This window comes from Platalea leucorodia (genome assembly GCF_965183815.1).
Source record: "Platalea leucorodia genome assembly, chromosome: 11".
NCBI lineage: Eukaryota > Metazoa > Chordata > Aves > Pelecaniformes > Threskiornithidae > Platalea > Platalea leucorodia.
Genome location: NC_138833.1, coordinates 453,822 through 467,914, shown reverse-complemented (window position 1 = coordinate 467,914; position 14,093 = coordinate 453,822).

The following is a 14,093-nucleotide window of genomic DNA, read 5'->3' as shown; positions in this document are numbered from 1 at the left end:
AGTTTTTAAAATATCTTACAGTAGGTCTTGAAAAGCTTACTGCGATACTAGCGTCCGTACTAAAAGCGATCAAGGTCCAAGGAGAGACGTGGACAAAAGAGGAGGAATCGGCGTCGCTTTCCCAAGAAGCATTGCCAGCCTTGTAAGTAGCGACAGCGAGTCCTGACGTGGTTTCGGTGAGTTACTGCTTCGGCAGCATCCTTTTTTCTTAACCTACAGCGTGTGATTTCTTACTTCAGCTGGAAAGAGATTTTCCAGAATGGAAATCTTTCTCATTCAAAGAAGTTGTGTTTTATGAGCTCCCCATCAGAGTGGGGATCTTCAGAGATGATGCGCTTGGCAGTGGAAGTCAGCAGCAGCAAGACTTTCCACTCTCTTAAAAAAAAAAAAAAAAAAAAAAAAAAAGTCCGTTTGCTTCCGAAGACCCGAGCACAGCACGTCTTCCAGAAGTTGATGGCATCGCTGGTTCTCAGTTGCAACAGCCGAGATGTCATCAACACGCGTTCCTCTGCATGCTTCGGCGCAGCCAGAAGCGTTAGCAAATCTGCCGGTCCTTTTTGGTAGCCTTACGCGTTGCAGCCCCGGGGATTGGATTCTGCCCCCAAAGTAAAACCGTATGGGGGATCTCTTCTGTCATGGATTTTTCTCTCCTAGGTGTAACTTTAGGAAAAAAAAGTTAAAATTGGATCTACAAACTGCCTTGCGTTGTTTCAGCTGTAACTGCCAACTAGCTGCGGCGTACAATTGCTTAGGTGTGTTTAAGCAGTTAGGTATTTGTTCTAAACGTTGACCAGGAGAGGCAACTGAACGTTACGGGGTGTTTTCCCCCCCGCTCTTTTGACGGAGTGCTCTGAAGTACTTTCTGTCTGGCTTTCAAGGGTGCGTTTCCCTGGCAGTTCAGCAGTTTCCTTGGCAGTTCAGCAGCATCTCTCTTGGGCGGCGCGGCTGGCCAGATGTCGCTCCTAATGACGTAAGGCGCAAAAAACCCCTGGTCAAATGATAACTGCGTATCTTGGAGACAGATAATCTACTGGTATCGATTCACAGCTGTGCAAGTTAAATTAATGCCAAAGGAAAATCCAGTCCTTCTCCAGCAGAAGTATTTTTATTGGATGTTTATAAACACACGCACAGCTTTTTTAGTATGAAGCGAATTGCTGCGATTTGTCCTTTGCTTTTCCTTTTCCCCTCGAAAGCGTTACGCTTCGCTTCCAGCTTTGTCGACCGAGCCAGCAAGATGTGCAGCAGCAGCTGCGAGGGCCGTAGCTGTTGCGGCGGACCTATAAGCGTAGATTCTGATTGCGGTACGCCCTCGCCCTGCAGCCTCGCAGGGTCGTCTCCCTGCAGCCGTGCCGTAAGGAAGGGGTGAGACGTTTTCCAACGCCGGCAAGAGCGTGTGCTTGTATGCGAAGAACGTGTTTGGAATCGTACCGGTTAGTCTTAATGCTGATGGGAAGCGTTCAGGTCGCTCTAGCTTTTAAAGGATGTCTTGTATTTGGAGCTGACCTGCTTACCTCGAATCCTCCTTGAGCTCAACTGCTCTCCTCTCCCTTGCTCTGACTGAATTCTTCTACTCGCTGCTGTGCTATTTTTTTCACATGCTGAAATATCGCTTGGGCTTTTTGTTTTTCAGGTGTCTTGTTGCAAGCGTCTCGTGATGCTCGCTAGGTACCCCCCGGCCCAGGTTGGCCTGCCTGTCGTGAAGCGTCCCGAGGGTAAGGGGCCGGCCCCGTGCCTGGAGGCTCCCGGCTCTGTCTCCGGCGGGTGCCCCGCGGGTGCGGCAGCGAGGGCTGCGTGGTGGGGCGAGTCCCGGGCCAAGAGGGAGCGGGGAGGTTCGTTGCCCCGGGGAGCCCGTCCCAGCGCGGGAACGGAGGGGGAGCACGGCAGAGCAGAGCCTGAGCGAGAGGTGCGGCACCGTCCCCCGGCAGGCTCCCCCCGCGGCGTGGGGCAGCCGCCGGCTTGCGGGACAGGGGCCGGGGGGGCTGCAGCCGTTTGGGGGGGCTGCCCCCATTTTATTTTTCTGGCGGAGCTCCCCTTTTCGGGGGGGCGCCTACATATGTAAATGGCATTATTAAAGTAGCTGTTTTCCTTGTTTTGTGCCTTTTTTGGGGGGGTGATTAAAAAGTGTGGAGGCATGTGGAGGGGCCTGGGGGGTGATGATGTCATTTGGGGCCCCCCAACGTCACTGGGGGCGGGGGCGTGATGATGAAACAGAGGAGCAGGTGAGTGGGGGATGAAGGTGTCACGGGGAGGTTTCCCCCCAGAGAAGGGGGGTCACAGCCCCAAAATGCCTGAAAACTCGTGTGTGTGTGTGTGATTAACCATGTTAAGAACTGGAAATATGGGTGCGAGGCATTGCAGTAGAGAAAAATCTCTCGCCTTTATATATATATATATTGAAAAATAATATTCGTTTTTATGTGTGTATATATATACATATGTAAAAGGATTTCAAAATACAAACCTGTACCTGCTATGTTATAGAAATTATTAAAAAATCTCAATGGAGATAGATAGGGTTTTAAAATAAAAAAGAACTTGTCTCTATGTTAAGAAATAAAGGAGTTTAAAATGCAAAAAGAGATGATGTAGGTGAAGGAATTTAAACCAGAAGTCAGTCTGGATAGGTAGAGGTACCTACGCTTACCCTGTGTCACCGAGTAAGCCTAAGTAGGTATCCCGTGTAATCGAAGTAAAGGTTCTATGGAAGTGTAAACAGATAACTAAGTCTAAAGAGGTAGGATTGTAAGTAGATACCGAAGTCTAAAGAGAGAAGTCGAAGATATCAGAGTGTCAAAATATGCAAGTCCAAGAGCAAAATATCCAATATCCAAGAGCAACACAGTTTGGGGCTCCCAGGAAAGCTGAATCCGCCTGGATTTGTGCAGCTGGAAAGCAAGCACAAACACACCACACCGCACACGCACGCACTCACACCCCCCACGCCCCCCCGCATTTTAACGCAGAAAACCAAAAATGACCCATTGTTATGATGTGGAAAAGCGCCGGAGAACCCCAGAACTGAATATTTTGGAAAAGCAGAAACGCCCAAGTTTTGTATGATGTAAAAGAAAAAAACAAAAAAGAAGAACAACAACAAACAAAAAAACCCCAAACGAAAAACCCGCACCAATTTGGGCCAAATCTGGGGTGAACCGCAGGCAGTTTGAGGGGCATTGCTGGGGATTATCTGGCGTGGATTCCTTCTCCGGAGCGGAATATCCGTTGCGGGTTATCCCAGGTGAGTTATCTGCTGTGGATTATGCCGGGTGGACCCCCTGGTGTAGGTCATCCCCACCCGTGTCCCCCCGTGCACCTTTGTACCCACACATGGCCGCCGTCCGTCCGTCCGTGTCCGTCTCCTCCCCCCGTCCTCCTCTGCGTGTCTCTCCGCCCTCCCGAGTGCTCTCCACCCGAACGTCCCCCCACACAAGGTTTTTCCCCCCGTGCGGTTTTTTTTTTTTTTTTTCCCTGGGCCGTGCCCCCCGCGTCCCCTGCCCTCCAGTCTCGCGCCCCCGCTCCCCTGCTCCACCCCTCCCCTAACCCCTTTGCTTCTGGACCCCCAGCTCCGCACGGGCCACGGGCAGCCTGGGGAGCTTCACCCCGAGCCGTTCCTTTCCCCCCTGGGCAGCAGCGGTTCTGCCGCTGCTACAGGCAGGCGCTTTCTGGACGGGCGAGGGGCTGGGACGACCGGAGGCTGCCGCACGCTCCGGTCCGAGCGAGACGCTGTTCCCGGGGGACCTGGCGCAGGGAAAGGCGAGGGACTCTCCGCGCTGCCGGCGGCTCTTCAGAAGGGAACCGCGCTCTGGTTTTAGCGGCAGAAGGTGTCGGTCGGGCAGCCGCGTAGCACTGTGCTGAGCGACGGGGCAGGCGTCTGGCTTGTTGGAGTCCAGGCGCGTTTCTCGCCTCGCAGTCTCGATGCCAAAACAAGCAGGGGGTTCAGGTTCCCAAAGCCTTTGGACGTGGGAGCAAGATGACAGCTAGGTCTCTAGCAGCACGGTATTTCAGCCGTGTTGCTTGCTGCAAATGGCTTGCAGGCCAGGAGATGTCTGAAACAAAGAAAGGGAGCGTGCCAGGGGTCTGAAACAAAGAAAGGGAGCGTGGAAGTGGTTGTTTGAAGGCGGCAAATGAGGCAGCCGAAGGAAGCGAGCGGCTCAGCCGCCGCCTCGGCGGACCAGCCCCTTCAGCCTCCCGAGTCTGGCGCGCCGCAGGCGGTCAAAGCGCAGGCGCCGCGCTCGCTGGCGGGAGCGGCAGGGAGCGCAGAGCTGCGCTGCCGTCCAGAGCGGCGAGGGAACCGGCAGGGCTCTAGGGCCATCTGGTGCGGCCAGCCGACGGGCCTCTTTGCTTTCCCTGTTTCACGTCTAATTCCTTTGCGTGCCGCAGGGCAGGGTGGTAAGTAACATCGCGCAGGTCTTATTTAAGTGGCAAGCCCTGCGCGGGAGGCCCGGGGCGTGCGCAGGATGAGCGGAGGGCACCGCGGCAGAGCCCGAGGGTCACCGGCGTATCGCTCGCTCGCAGATCGCGCGCTTGCCGGCGGTCTGCTCGCGTGCACCGCTTCCTGATAATCGTAGCTGCCCCTCTCACACAAAGCAGCTTTCAGTATCTCCTCGCGTGCCTTCAGGATGTCATCAGTGTCACTTTTTTTTTCTTTTTTTTTAATAAAATCTCTCCGGGGTCTGTTGGCTCGCTGGTGTCACTCTCCCACCCCTGATGCCACCTGCAGATGAATCCAGCAATCCCGGGGGCTTACTCTGGGGGCAAAAAAGCCGAGCCAAGGCAAAGGTATTGACCAGGTTCCCTGCGCTGCTTCCCCCGGCTGGGTCCTGGGGTGAGGGGCGGGGAGAGATAGGGCCAGCAGCCCTCTGCGAGCTGTCAAGTGCAGTGGACTGAAATGCTCGAGCCGCTTGGGTGCTTTTTGGTGGCGAGGCAATGGCTCTGGCTGCGTGGGCTGTGAGCGGGAGCAGGGGCAGAGAAGGGCGAGGCTTGTGGCCCCCCCCCCCCCCCGTAAGGCGGCGGCGGCTGCGGGCGGCCCAAGGCGGGCCGGGGTGCGAGTCCTTTGTCCCCGCGGGGAGCGCTCGGGGCGCGGGGCTCGGTGTGGTGCTGCCGCCTGGCGTCCAAAAGCGGGTACTGCAGCTCGGGTGGCGCCCGGGGGCGGTGGGGCGTTTTGGCCGTGCCTCGGTGCTGCCGCCTGGCGTCCAAAAGCGGGTACTGCAGGCCGGGAGCCGCGCAGGGGCGGTGGCGTGCACGTGATCCCCGGTGCCGGTGGCCGGTACCGGGCATGCGACAGCGCGGCGCCCGCGGGGCGATGCCGCCGCAGCCGTTGCTGCCTCCCGGTAAGGAAGCGCCGCTCTCGCCGCCCGGGAGGTGCTGGCTGCTGCTGGCACGGCCGCCTCGGCCTCCGCTGCAGCCCCGCCCCGGCCCACGCCCCCGTCCTGGTGTGGAGCGGCCCCGCCCCTAGGGACGGGCCCCGCCCCTGGAGCTCCCCGGCAGGGGAAGGGCACCACCCCTAGCGACAGGCCCCGCCCCTGGAGACCACCCCGTGCGGTGTGTCAGGGCGGAGCTTAGCAGCGGGGGGCGGAGCCGTGCGGTGGTAAGGCGGAGCTTTGCCATGTGAGGGCGGAGCTTCACCGGCGCATGCGCGGTGTGTAGGGGGCGGAGCCTTGCCGCGGGGGGGCGGAGCTTTGCCATGTGAGGGCGGAGCTTTGGCCGAGCATGCGCGCTGTGTCGGGGGCGGAGCTTAGCCGCGGGGGGCGGAGCGTTGCGGTGGTAAGGCGGAGCTTTGCCACGTGAGGGCGGAGCCTCACCGGCGCATGCGCAGTGCACGGGGGGCGGAGCTTTGCAGTGGGAGGGCGGAGCTTTGCCCTGAAGGGCGGAGCTTTGGCCGAGCATGCGTGCTGTGTCAGGGGCGGAGCTTAGCCGCGGGGGGCGGAGCGCTGCCGTGTGAGGGCGGAGCTCCACGGGCACATGCGCGCTGTGTCAGGGCGGAGCTTTGCCGCGTGGGGCGGAGCCTTGCCGCGGGGAGGGCGGAGCTTCGCTGGCGCATGCGTGGTGTGTGCAGGGCGGAGCTTTGCTGCAGAGGGCGGGGTTTGCCGCGGGGAGGGCGGAGCTTCGCCAGCGCATGCGCGGTGCGTCGGGGGCGGGAATCGCGCGGTGGGCGGAGGTTCCCCGCGCGGAGGGGCCGGGGTGAGCCCGGGGCGGAGGGGAGCGGAGCGGTCGTTGGGCTGCGGCTGCAGGCAGCGAGGAGGTGAGCGGGGAAAGCCCCGAGGAGGGCGGCGGGAGGCACGGAGCGGGGAGGGTGCGGTGCCGTGTGGGAGCCGGGCGGGCGGAGCTTCCTGGAGCCGGTCCGGGGGGGCGCCGTGCCGCGCCGCTCCGGGGCCGGGCGGCGGGGGGGGCGCCGCGCCGCGCCGAGCCGCGCCGCTCCGGGGCCGGGTGGCGGGGGGGAGCCGCGCCGCGCCGAGCCGCGCCGCTTGTGCCGGGCGGTGGGGGGGCGCCGCGCCGAGCCGCGCCGCTCCGGGGCCGCGCGGCGGGGGGGCGCCGAGCCGCGCCGCGCCGAGCCGCTGAGCTCCGGGGCCGCGCGGCGGGGGGGCGCCGAGCCGCGCCGCGCCGAGCCGCTGAGCTCCGGGGCCGCGCGGCGGGGGGGGCGCCGCGCCGCGCCGCTCCGGGGCGGGCGGCGGGGGGGAGCCGCGCCGCGCCGAGCCGCGCCGCTTGTGCCGGGCGGTGGGGGGGCGCCGCGCCGAGCCGCTGAGCTCCGGGGCCGGGCGGTGGGGGGGCGCCGCGCCGAGCCGCTCCGCTCCGGGGCCGGGCGGCGGGGGGGGCGCCGCGCCGCGCCGAGCCGCTGAGCTCCGGGGCCGCGCGGCGGGGGGGGCGCCGCGCCGAGCCGCTCCGGGGCCGGGCGGCGGGGGGGGCGCCGCGCCGCGCCGAGCCGCTGAGCTCCGGGGCCGCGCGGCGGGGGGGGCGCCGCGCCGAGCCGCTGAGCTCCGGGGCCGCGCGGCGGGGGGGGCGCCGCGCCGAGCCGCTGAGCTCCGGGGCCGCGCGGCGGGGGGGGCGCCGCGCCGAGCCGCTGAGCTCCGGGGCCGCGCGGCGGGGGGGCGCCGCGCCGAGCCGCTGAGCTCCGGGGCCGCGCGGCGGGGGGGCGCCGCGCCGAGCCGCTCCGCTCCGGGGCCGGGCGGTGGGTGGGCGCCGGGTCGGCGCCGGTGGGGGGGGGGCCGGCCGGAGCCGGTGGCGGGGGCTGCCCGGAGCCGCGCTGGGGGCTCGGCGGGGCTTCCACGTGCGGCGGTGGCGTAGGGAACGGTGTCCCCGCAGGGTCCAAAAGCAGGGAGGGCTGCGTCTCGCGGCATTTTGGAGCCCGGGGCTTTTGGTCGGCCACGTTGGTTCCCCGGGCCATGCCGGGAGGTGTAGTTTCTACGGCCGTGGCTGCCGGGCAAACCGCTTCTCTTTTTGCCTCCTTCTTTCCAGTGTCACCTTCTGCGTCCCGTGCAGAAAATCCTGCGTGCTTGATTCCGCTCGCTGCTCAGGTAATGGCGCATCTGGGGCTGCGGGAGCGGGGAGAAACACTTGCCGCTTCAAGGACGCCACGGGTGCGCCACATCAAAGCCAGAGGAAGGGCAAATCTGCTGCCCGTGCAGAAAAGCCGAGGACAAACTGCAGGTAAGAGAGCGCACCTCGTTCCTGCAGTGCTCCCTTGGGAGTTACGGATGTTTGCCTTCCAGGCAAAAGAACAGACTTTGCTCTAGGAGAAATGAAGAGCTGCCTGTTCCCTTCTTTAGGCTCCGGTGTTTCTCTTCTGGTTGGTCATGCTAATTGGATGGGCGAGCTGGAAATAGCCTTTTGTTTTGATACGCAGAAGTAAATTGTTAGTAATACGCGGTGTCAGTAGAGTTCGTTTTTGAGCACCTAGGTGCCAGTGGAAACGTAAGGAATGAAGCTCGATGGGAACTGATACTTAAGTTTAGTTTTCCGTGATTTTTCTTTGCCATTCGGGCGTGGATGGCACGGTGTCCTGTGGCTCGGTCCACGTTCTGTTCCGTGGAGCCTTCGGTCTAGGACTTTGAAGTAAGGAAGTTTGTCCTTCCAGAAAAGGGCTAGTCGCTCCTAGGATTGAGGTGTGGACTTGCAGAGTCTCTTAGGCACGTGCTCGGAATTGGAGGCGAATTTCACTTGATGTTGCTGCTGTTTGTCTTCACTTTCCTTCCTTTCCCCACGGCTCCATCAGGAGTGGGAGCTCTGAATCATCATTTTGTTTTCAGTCTCGAACACGTTTTTTTACCCAAGGAGGTGCTGCGTTTAGAAGTTAATGAGTTTTGTCACAAACGCGTCGGTCGATGCGATTGCGTTGCGATTGTTAAAACCCGCAAAATAACACCAGTCTTACGGATCTGGCCTATTTCTTCCGAACACGGATTCGTCACGTGCAAATCGGGATACGGGTCGTCTGCGCTTCGTGCTGAGACAGGGATGAGCTCCCAAAGGCAAAAAATACAAGGTCGTGGGGGTTGGTTTTGTTTGTATTTGGGGGCGGGGGGGGGTGGATTTAAAAGAAAAAAAAGAGCGCAGTGTTGACTGGTGGCAGCCTGCAGGGCTCTTTTGCTGCCCGACCTCTCCTTTTCCTCTCTTGAACTCCTCTTTCGTGGCTGTAATTGTCGTTTGGAGAAGTTCAGAAGAGCGGTTCAGTGACTTGCCTGGGTCCGTGTGCCAGTAATACCGGGAAGGGAAGCGCTTGAACCGGTAGCAAATCAAGTTGGCTACAAGCAGAGGTTCTGAAGGAAGAACAACGATAACAGGAAGCAAATAGCAAGTTCCCAAAACATGGGCGCGTGTCAAACGCATCCGAGTTTTATGGCCAAATGTTGTTTGGCAATATGTTCCAAACGGCTATTTTTTCCTTCCCTCGGTTGTAGTCTTTGCAAAACTTCACAAAACCAGGAAGCTTGGGACTCCTACCCAGCTTTATGCTACGGGTTTTTTTTTTCCTCTCTCAGCAGAGTGTCAGCTGCCGCCGTTTCACCGTGGTCGCCCTTTCTTCTGCCGTGAAAGTGCAAGACGGACGGAAAGGCTCCATAGCGGTCTGCGAGTACAAGGTACGTCCGCGATGCGTGTCCGCGTTTTTCCTAAGGCGCTTGTAGTACGGACTTCAAAGTTAACGTCAAGAATGTGCCGGCTCTCCTTCCTTCTGTAGTTTTTCTAGGAACTGTTTTAACGCAGATACTAAAAGTCAAAGGAGGTCTGCGCTGGAGCGTGTTAACGCCTGTGTAAAGTCGGCTTCCCTCCGTTTATTTTGCCTTCCTGAAAGCGCAATCTTGTGTTTCTGTGCGCTTACTAGGAAATGCTATTGGGAAAATAATTGCATCGTAAAAGAGGAAAGACAATGTTTGTGAGAGTTCAGGTGTTCGGAAGAAACAGGCTTTGTTTTTGTCATAAAAGCTGTGTGCTTTTTCAGTCACAAAGTTTTTAAAATATCTTACAGTAGGTCTTGAAAAGCTTACTGCGATACTAGCGTCCGTACTAAAAGCGATCAAGGTCCAAGGAGAGACGTGGACAAAAGAGGAGGAATCGGCGTCGCTTTCCCAAGAAGCATTGCCAGCCTTGTAAGTAGCGACAGCGAGTCCTGACGTGGTTTCGGTGAGTTACTGCTTCGGCAGCATCCTTTTTTCTTAACCTACAGCGTGTGATTTCTTACTTCAGCTGGAAAGAGATTTTCCAGAATGGAAATCTTTCTCATTCAAAGAAGTTGTGTTTTATGAGCTCCCCATCAGAGTGGGGATCTTCAGAGATGATGCGCTTGGCAGTGGAAGTCAGCAGCAGCAAGACTTTCCACTCTCTTAAAAAAAAAAAAAAAAAAAAAAAAAAAGTCCGTTTGCTTCCGAAGACCCGAGCACAGCACGTCTTCCAGAAGTTGATGGCATCGCTGGTTCTCAGTTGCAACAGCCGAGATGTCATCAACACGCGTTCCTCTGCATGCTTCGGCGCAGCCAGAAGCGTTAGCAAATCTGCCGGTCCTTTTTGGTAGCCTTACGCGTTGCAGCCCCGGGGATTGGATTCTGCCCCCAAAGTAAAACCGTATGGGGGATCTCTTCTGTCATGGATTTTTCTCTCCTAGGTGTAACTTTAGGAAAAAAAAGTTAAAATTGGATCTACAAACTGCCTTGCGTTGTTTCAGCTGTAACTGCCAACTAGCTGCGGCGTACAATTGCTTAGGTGTGTTTAAGCAGTTAGGTATTTGTTCTAAACGTTGACCAGGAGAGGCAACTGAACGTTACGGGGTGTTTTCCCCCCCGCTCTTTTGACGGAGTGCTCTGAAGTACTTTCTGTCTGGCTTTCAAGGGTGCGTTTCCCTGGCAGTTCAGCAGTTTCCTTGGCAGTTCAGCAGCATCTCTCTTGGGCGGCGCGGCTGGCCAGATGTCGCTCCTAATGACGTAAGGCGCAAAAAACCCCTGGTCAAATGATAACTGCGTATCTTGGAGACAGATAATCTACTGGTATCGATTCACAGCTGTGCAAGTTAAATTAATGCCAAAGGAAAATCCAGTCCTTCTCCAGCAGAAGTATTTTTATTGGATGTTTATAAACACACGCACAGCTTTTTTAGTATGAAGCGAATTGCTGCGATTTGTCCTTTGCTTTTCCTTTTCCCCTCGAAAGCGTTACGCTTCGCTTCCAGCTTTGTCGACCGAGCCAGCAAGATGTGCAGCAGCAGCTGCGAGGGCCGTAGCTGTTGCGGCGGACCTATAAGCGTAGATTCTGATTGCGGTACGCCCTCGCCCTGCAGCCTCGCAGGGTCGTCTCCCTGCAGCCGTGCCGTAAGGAAGGGGTGAGACGTTTTCCAACGCCGGCAAGAGCGTGTGCTTGTATGCGAAGAACGTGTTTGGAATCGTACCGGTTAGTCTTAATGCTGATGGGAAGCGTTCAGGTCGCTCTAGCTTTTAAAGGATGTCTTGTATTTGGAGCTGACCTGCTTACCTCGAATCCTCCTTGAGCTCAACTGCTCTCCTCTCCCTTGCTCTGACTGAATTCTTCTACTCGCTGCTGTGCTATTTTTTTCACATGCTGAAATATCGCTTGGGCTTTTTGTTTTTCAGGTGTCTTGTTGCAAGCGTCTCGTGATGCTCGCTAGGTACCCCCCGGCCCAGGTTGGCCTGCCTGTCGTGAAGCGTCCCGAGGGTAAGGGGCCGGCCCCGTGCCTGGAGGCTCCCGGCTCTGTCTCCGGCGGGTGCCCCGCGGGTGCGGCAGCGAGGGCTGCGTGGTGGGGCGAGTCCCGGGCCAAGAGGGAGCGGGGAGGTTCGTTGCCCCGGGGAGCCCGTCCCAGCGCGGGAACGGAGGGGGAGCACGGCAGAGCAGAGCCTGAGCGAGAGGTGCGGCACCGTCCCCCGGCAGGCTCCCCCCGCGGCGTGGGGCAGCCGCCGGCTTGCGGGACAGGGGCCGGGGGGGCTGCAGCCGTTTGGGGGGGCTGCCCCCATTTTATTTTTCTGGCGGAGCTCCCCTTTTCGGGGGGGCGCCTACATATGTAAATGGCATTATTAAAGTAGCTGTTTTCCTTGTTTTGTGCCTTTTTTGGGGGGGTGATTAAAAAGTGTGGAGGCATGTGGAGGGGCCTGGGGGGTGATGATGTCATTTGGGGCCCCCCAACGTCACTGGGGGCGGGGGCGTGATGATGAAACAGAGGAGCAGGTGAGTGGGGGATGAAGGTGTCACGGGGAGGTTTCCCCCCAGAGAAGGGGGGTCACAGCCCCAAAATGCCTGAAAACTCGTGTGTGTGTGTGTGATTAACCATGTTAAGAACTGGAAATATGGGTGCGAGGCATTGCAGTAGAGAAAAATCTCTCGCCTTTATATATATATATATTGAAAAATAATATTCGTTTTTATGTGTGTATATATATACATATGTAAAAGGATTTCAAAATACAAACCTGTACCTGCTATGTTATAGAAATTATTAAAAAATCTCAATGGAGATAGATAGGGTTTTAAAATAAAAAAGAACTTGTCTCTATGTTAAGAAATAAAGGAGTTTAAAATGCAAAAAGAGATGATGTAGGTGAAGGAATTTAAACCAGAAGTCAGTCTGGATAGGTAGAGGTACCTACGCTTACCCTGTGTCACCGAGTAAGCCTAAGTAGGTATCCCGTGTAATCGAAGTAAAGGTTCTATGGAAGTGTAAACAGATAACTAAGTCTAAAGAGGTAGGATTGTAAGTAGATACCGAAGTCTAAAGAGAGAAGTCGAAGATATCAGAGTGTCAAAATATGCAAGTCCAAGAGCAAAATATCCAATATCCAAGAGCAACACAGTTTGGGGCTCCCAGGAAAGCTGAATCCGCCTGGATTTGTGCAGCTGGAAAGCAAGCACAAACACACCACACCGCACACGCACGCACTCACACCCCCCACGCCCCCCCGCATTTTAACGCAGAAAACCAAAAATGACCCATTGTTATGATGTGGAAAAGCGCCGGAGAACCCCAGAACTGAATATTTTGGAAAAGCAGAAACGCCCAAGTTTTGTATGATGTAAAAGAAAAAAACAAAAAAGAAGAACAACAACAAACAAAAAAACCCCAAACGAAAAACCCGCACCAATTTGGGCCAAATCTGGGGTGAACCGCAGGCAGTTTGAGGGGCATTGCTGGGGATTATCTGGCGTGGATTCCTTCTCCGGAGCGGAATATCCGTTGCGGGTTATCCCAGGTGAGTTATCTGCTGTGGATTATGCCGGGTGGACCCCCTGGTGTAGGTCATCCCCACCCGTGTCCCCCCGTGCACCTTTGTACCCACACATGGCCGCCGTCCGTCCGTCCGTGTCCGTCTCCTCCCCCCGTCCTCCTCTGCGTGTCTCTCCGCCCTCCCGAGTGCTCTCCACCCGAACGTCCCCCCACACAAGGTTTTTCCCCCCGTGCGGTTTTTTTTTTTTTTTTCCCTGGGCCGTGCCCCCCGCGTCCCCTGCCCTCCAGTCTCGCGCCCCCGCTCCCCTGCTCCACCCCTCCCCTAACCCCTTTGCTTCTGGACCCCCAGCTCCGCACGGGCCACGGGCAGCCTGGGGAGCTTCACCCCGAGCCGTTCCTTTCCCCCCTGGGCAGCAGCGGTTCTGCCGCTGCTACAGGCAGGCGCTTTCTGGACGGGCGAGGGGCTGGGACGACCGGAGGCTGCCGCACGCTCCGGTCCGAGCGAGACGCTGTTCCCGGGGGACCTGGCGCAGGGAAAGGCGAGGGACTCTCCGCGCTGCCGGCGGCTCTTCAGAAGGGAACCGCGCTCTGGTTTTAGCGGCAGAAGGTGTCGGTCGGGCAGCCGCGTAGCACTGTGCTGAGCGACGGGGCAGGCGTCTGGCTTGTTGGAGTCCAGGCGCGTTTCTCGCCTCGCAGTCTCGATGCCAAAACAAGCAGGGGGTTCAGGTTCCCAAAGCCTTTGGACGTGGGAGCAAGATGACAGCTAGGTCTCTAGCAGCACGGTATTTCAGCCGTGTTGCTTGCTGCAAATGGCTTGCAGGCCAGGAGATGTCTGAAACAAAGAAAGGGAGCGTGCCAGGGGTCTGAAACAAAGAAAGGGAGCGTGGAAGTGGTTGTTTGAAGGCGGCAAATGAGGCAGCCGAAGGAAGCGAGCGGCTCAGCCGCCGCCTCGGCGGACCAGCCCCTTCAGCCTCCCGAGTCTGGCGCGCCGCAGGCGGTCAAAGCGCAGGCGCCGCGCTCGCTGGCGGGAGCGGCAGGGAGCGCAGAGCTGCGCTGCCGTCCAGAGCGGCGAGGGAACCGGCAGGGCTCTAGGGCCATCTGGTGCGGCCAGCCGACGGGCCTCTTTGCTTTCCCTGTTTCACGTCTAATTCCTTTGCGTGCCGCAGGGCAGGGTGGTAAGTAACATCGCGCAGGTCTTATTTAAGTGGCAAGCCCTGCGCGGGAGGCCCGGGGCGTGCGCAGGATGAGCGGAGGGCACCGCGGCAGAGCCCGAGGGTCACCGGCGTATCGCTCGCTCGCAGATCGCGCGCTTGCCGGCGGTCTGCTCGCGTGCACCGCTTCCTGATAATCGTAGCTGCCCCTCTCACACAAAGCAGCTTTCAGTATCTCCTCGCGTGCCTTCAGGATGTCATCAGTGTCACTTTTTTTTTCTTTT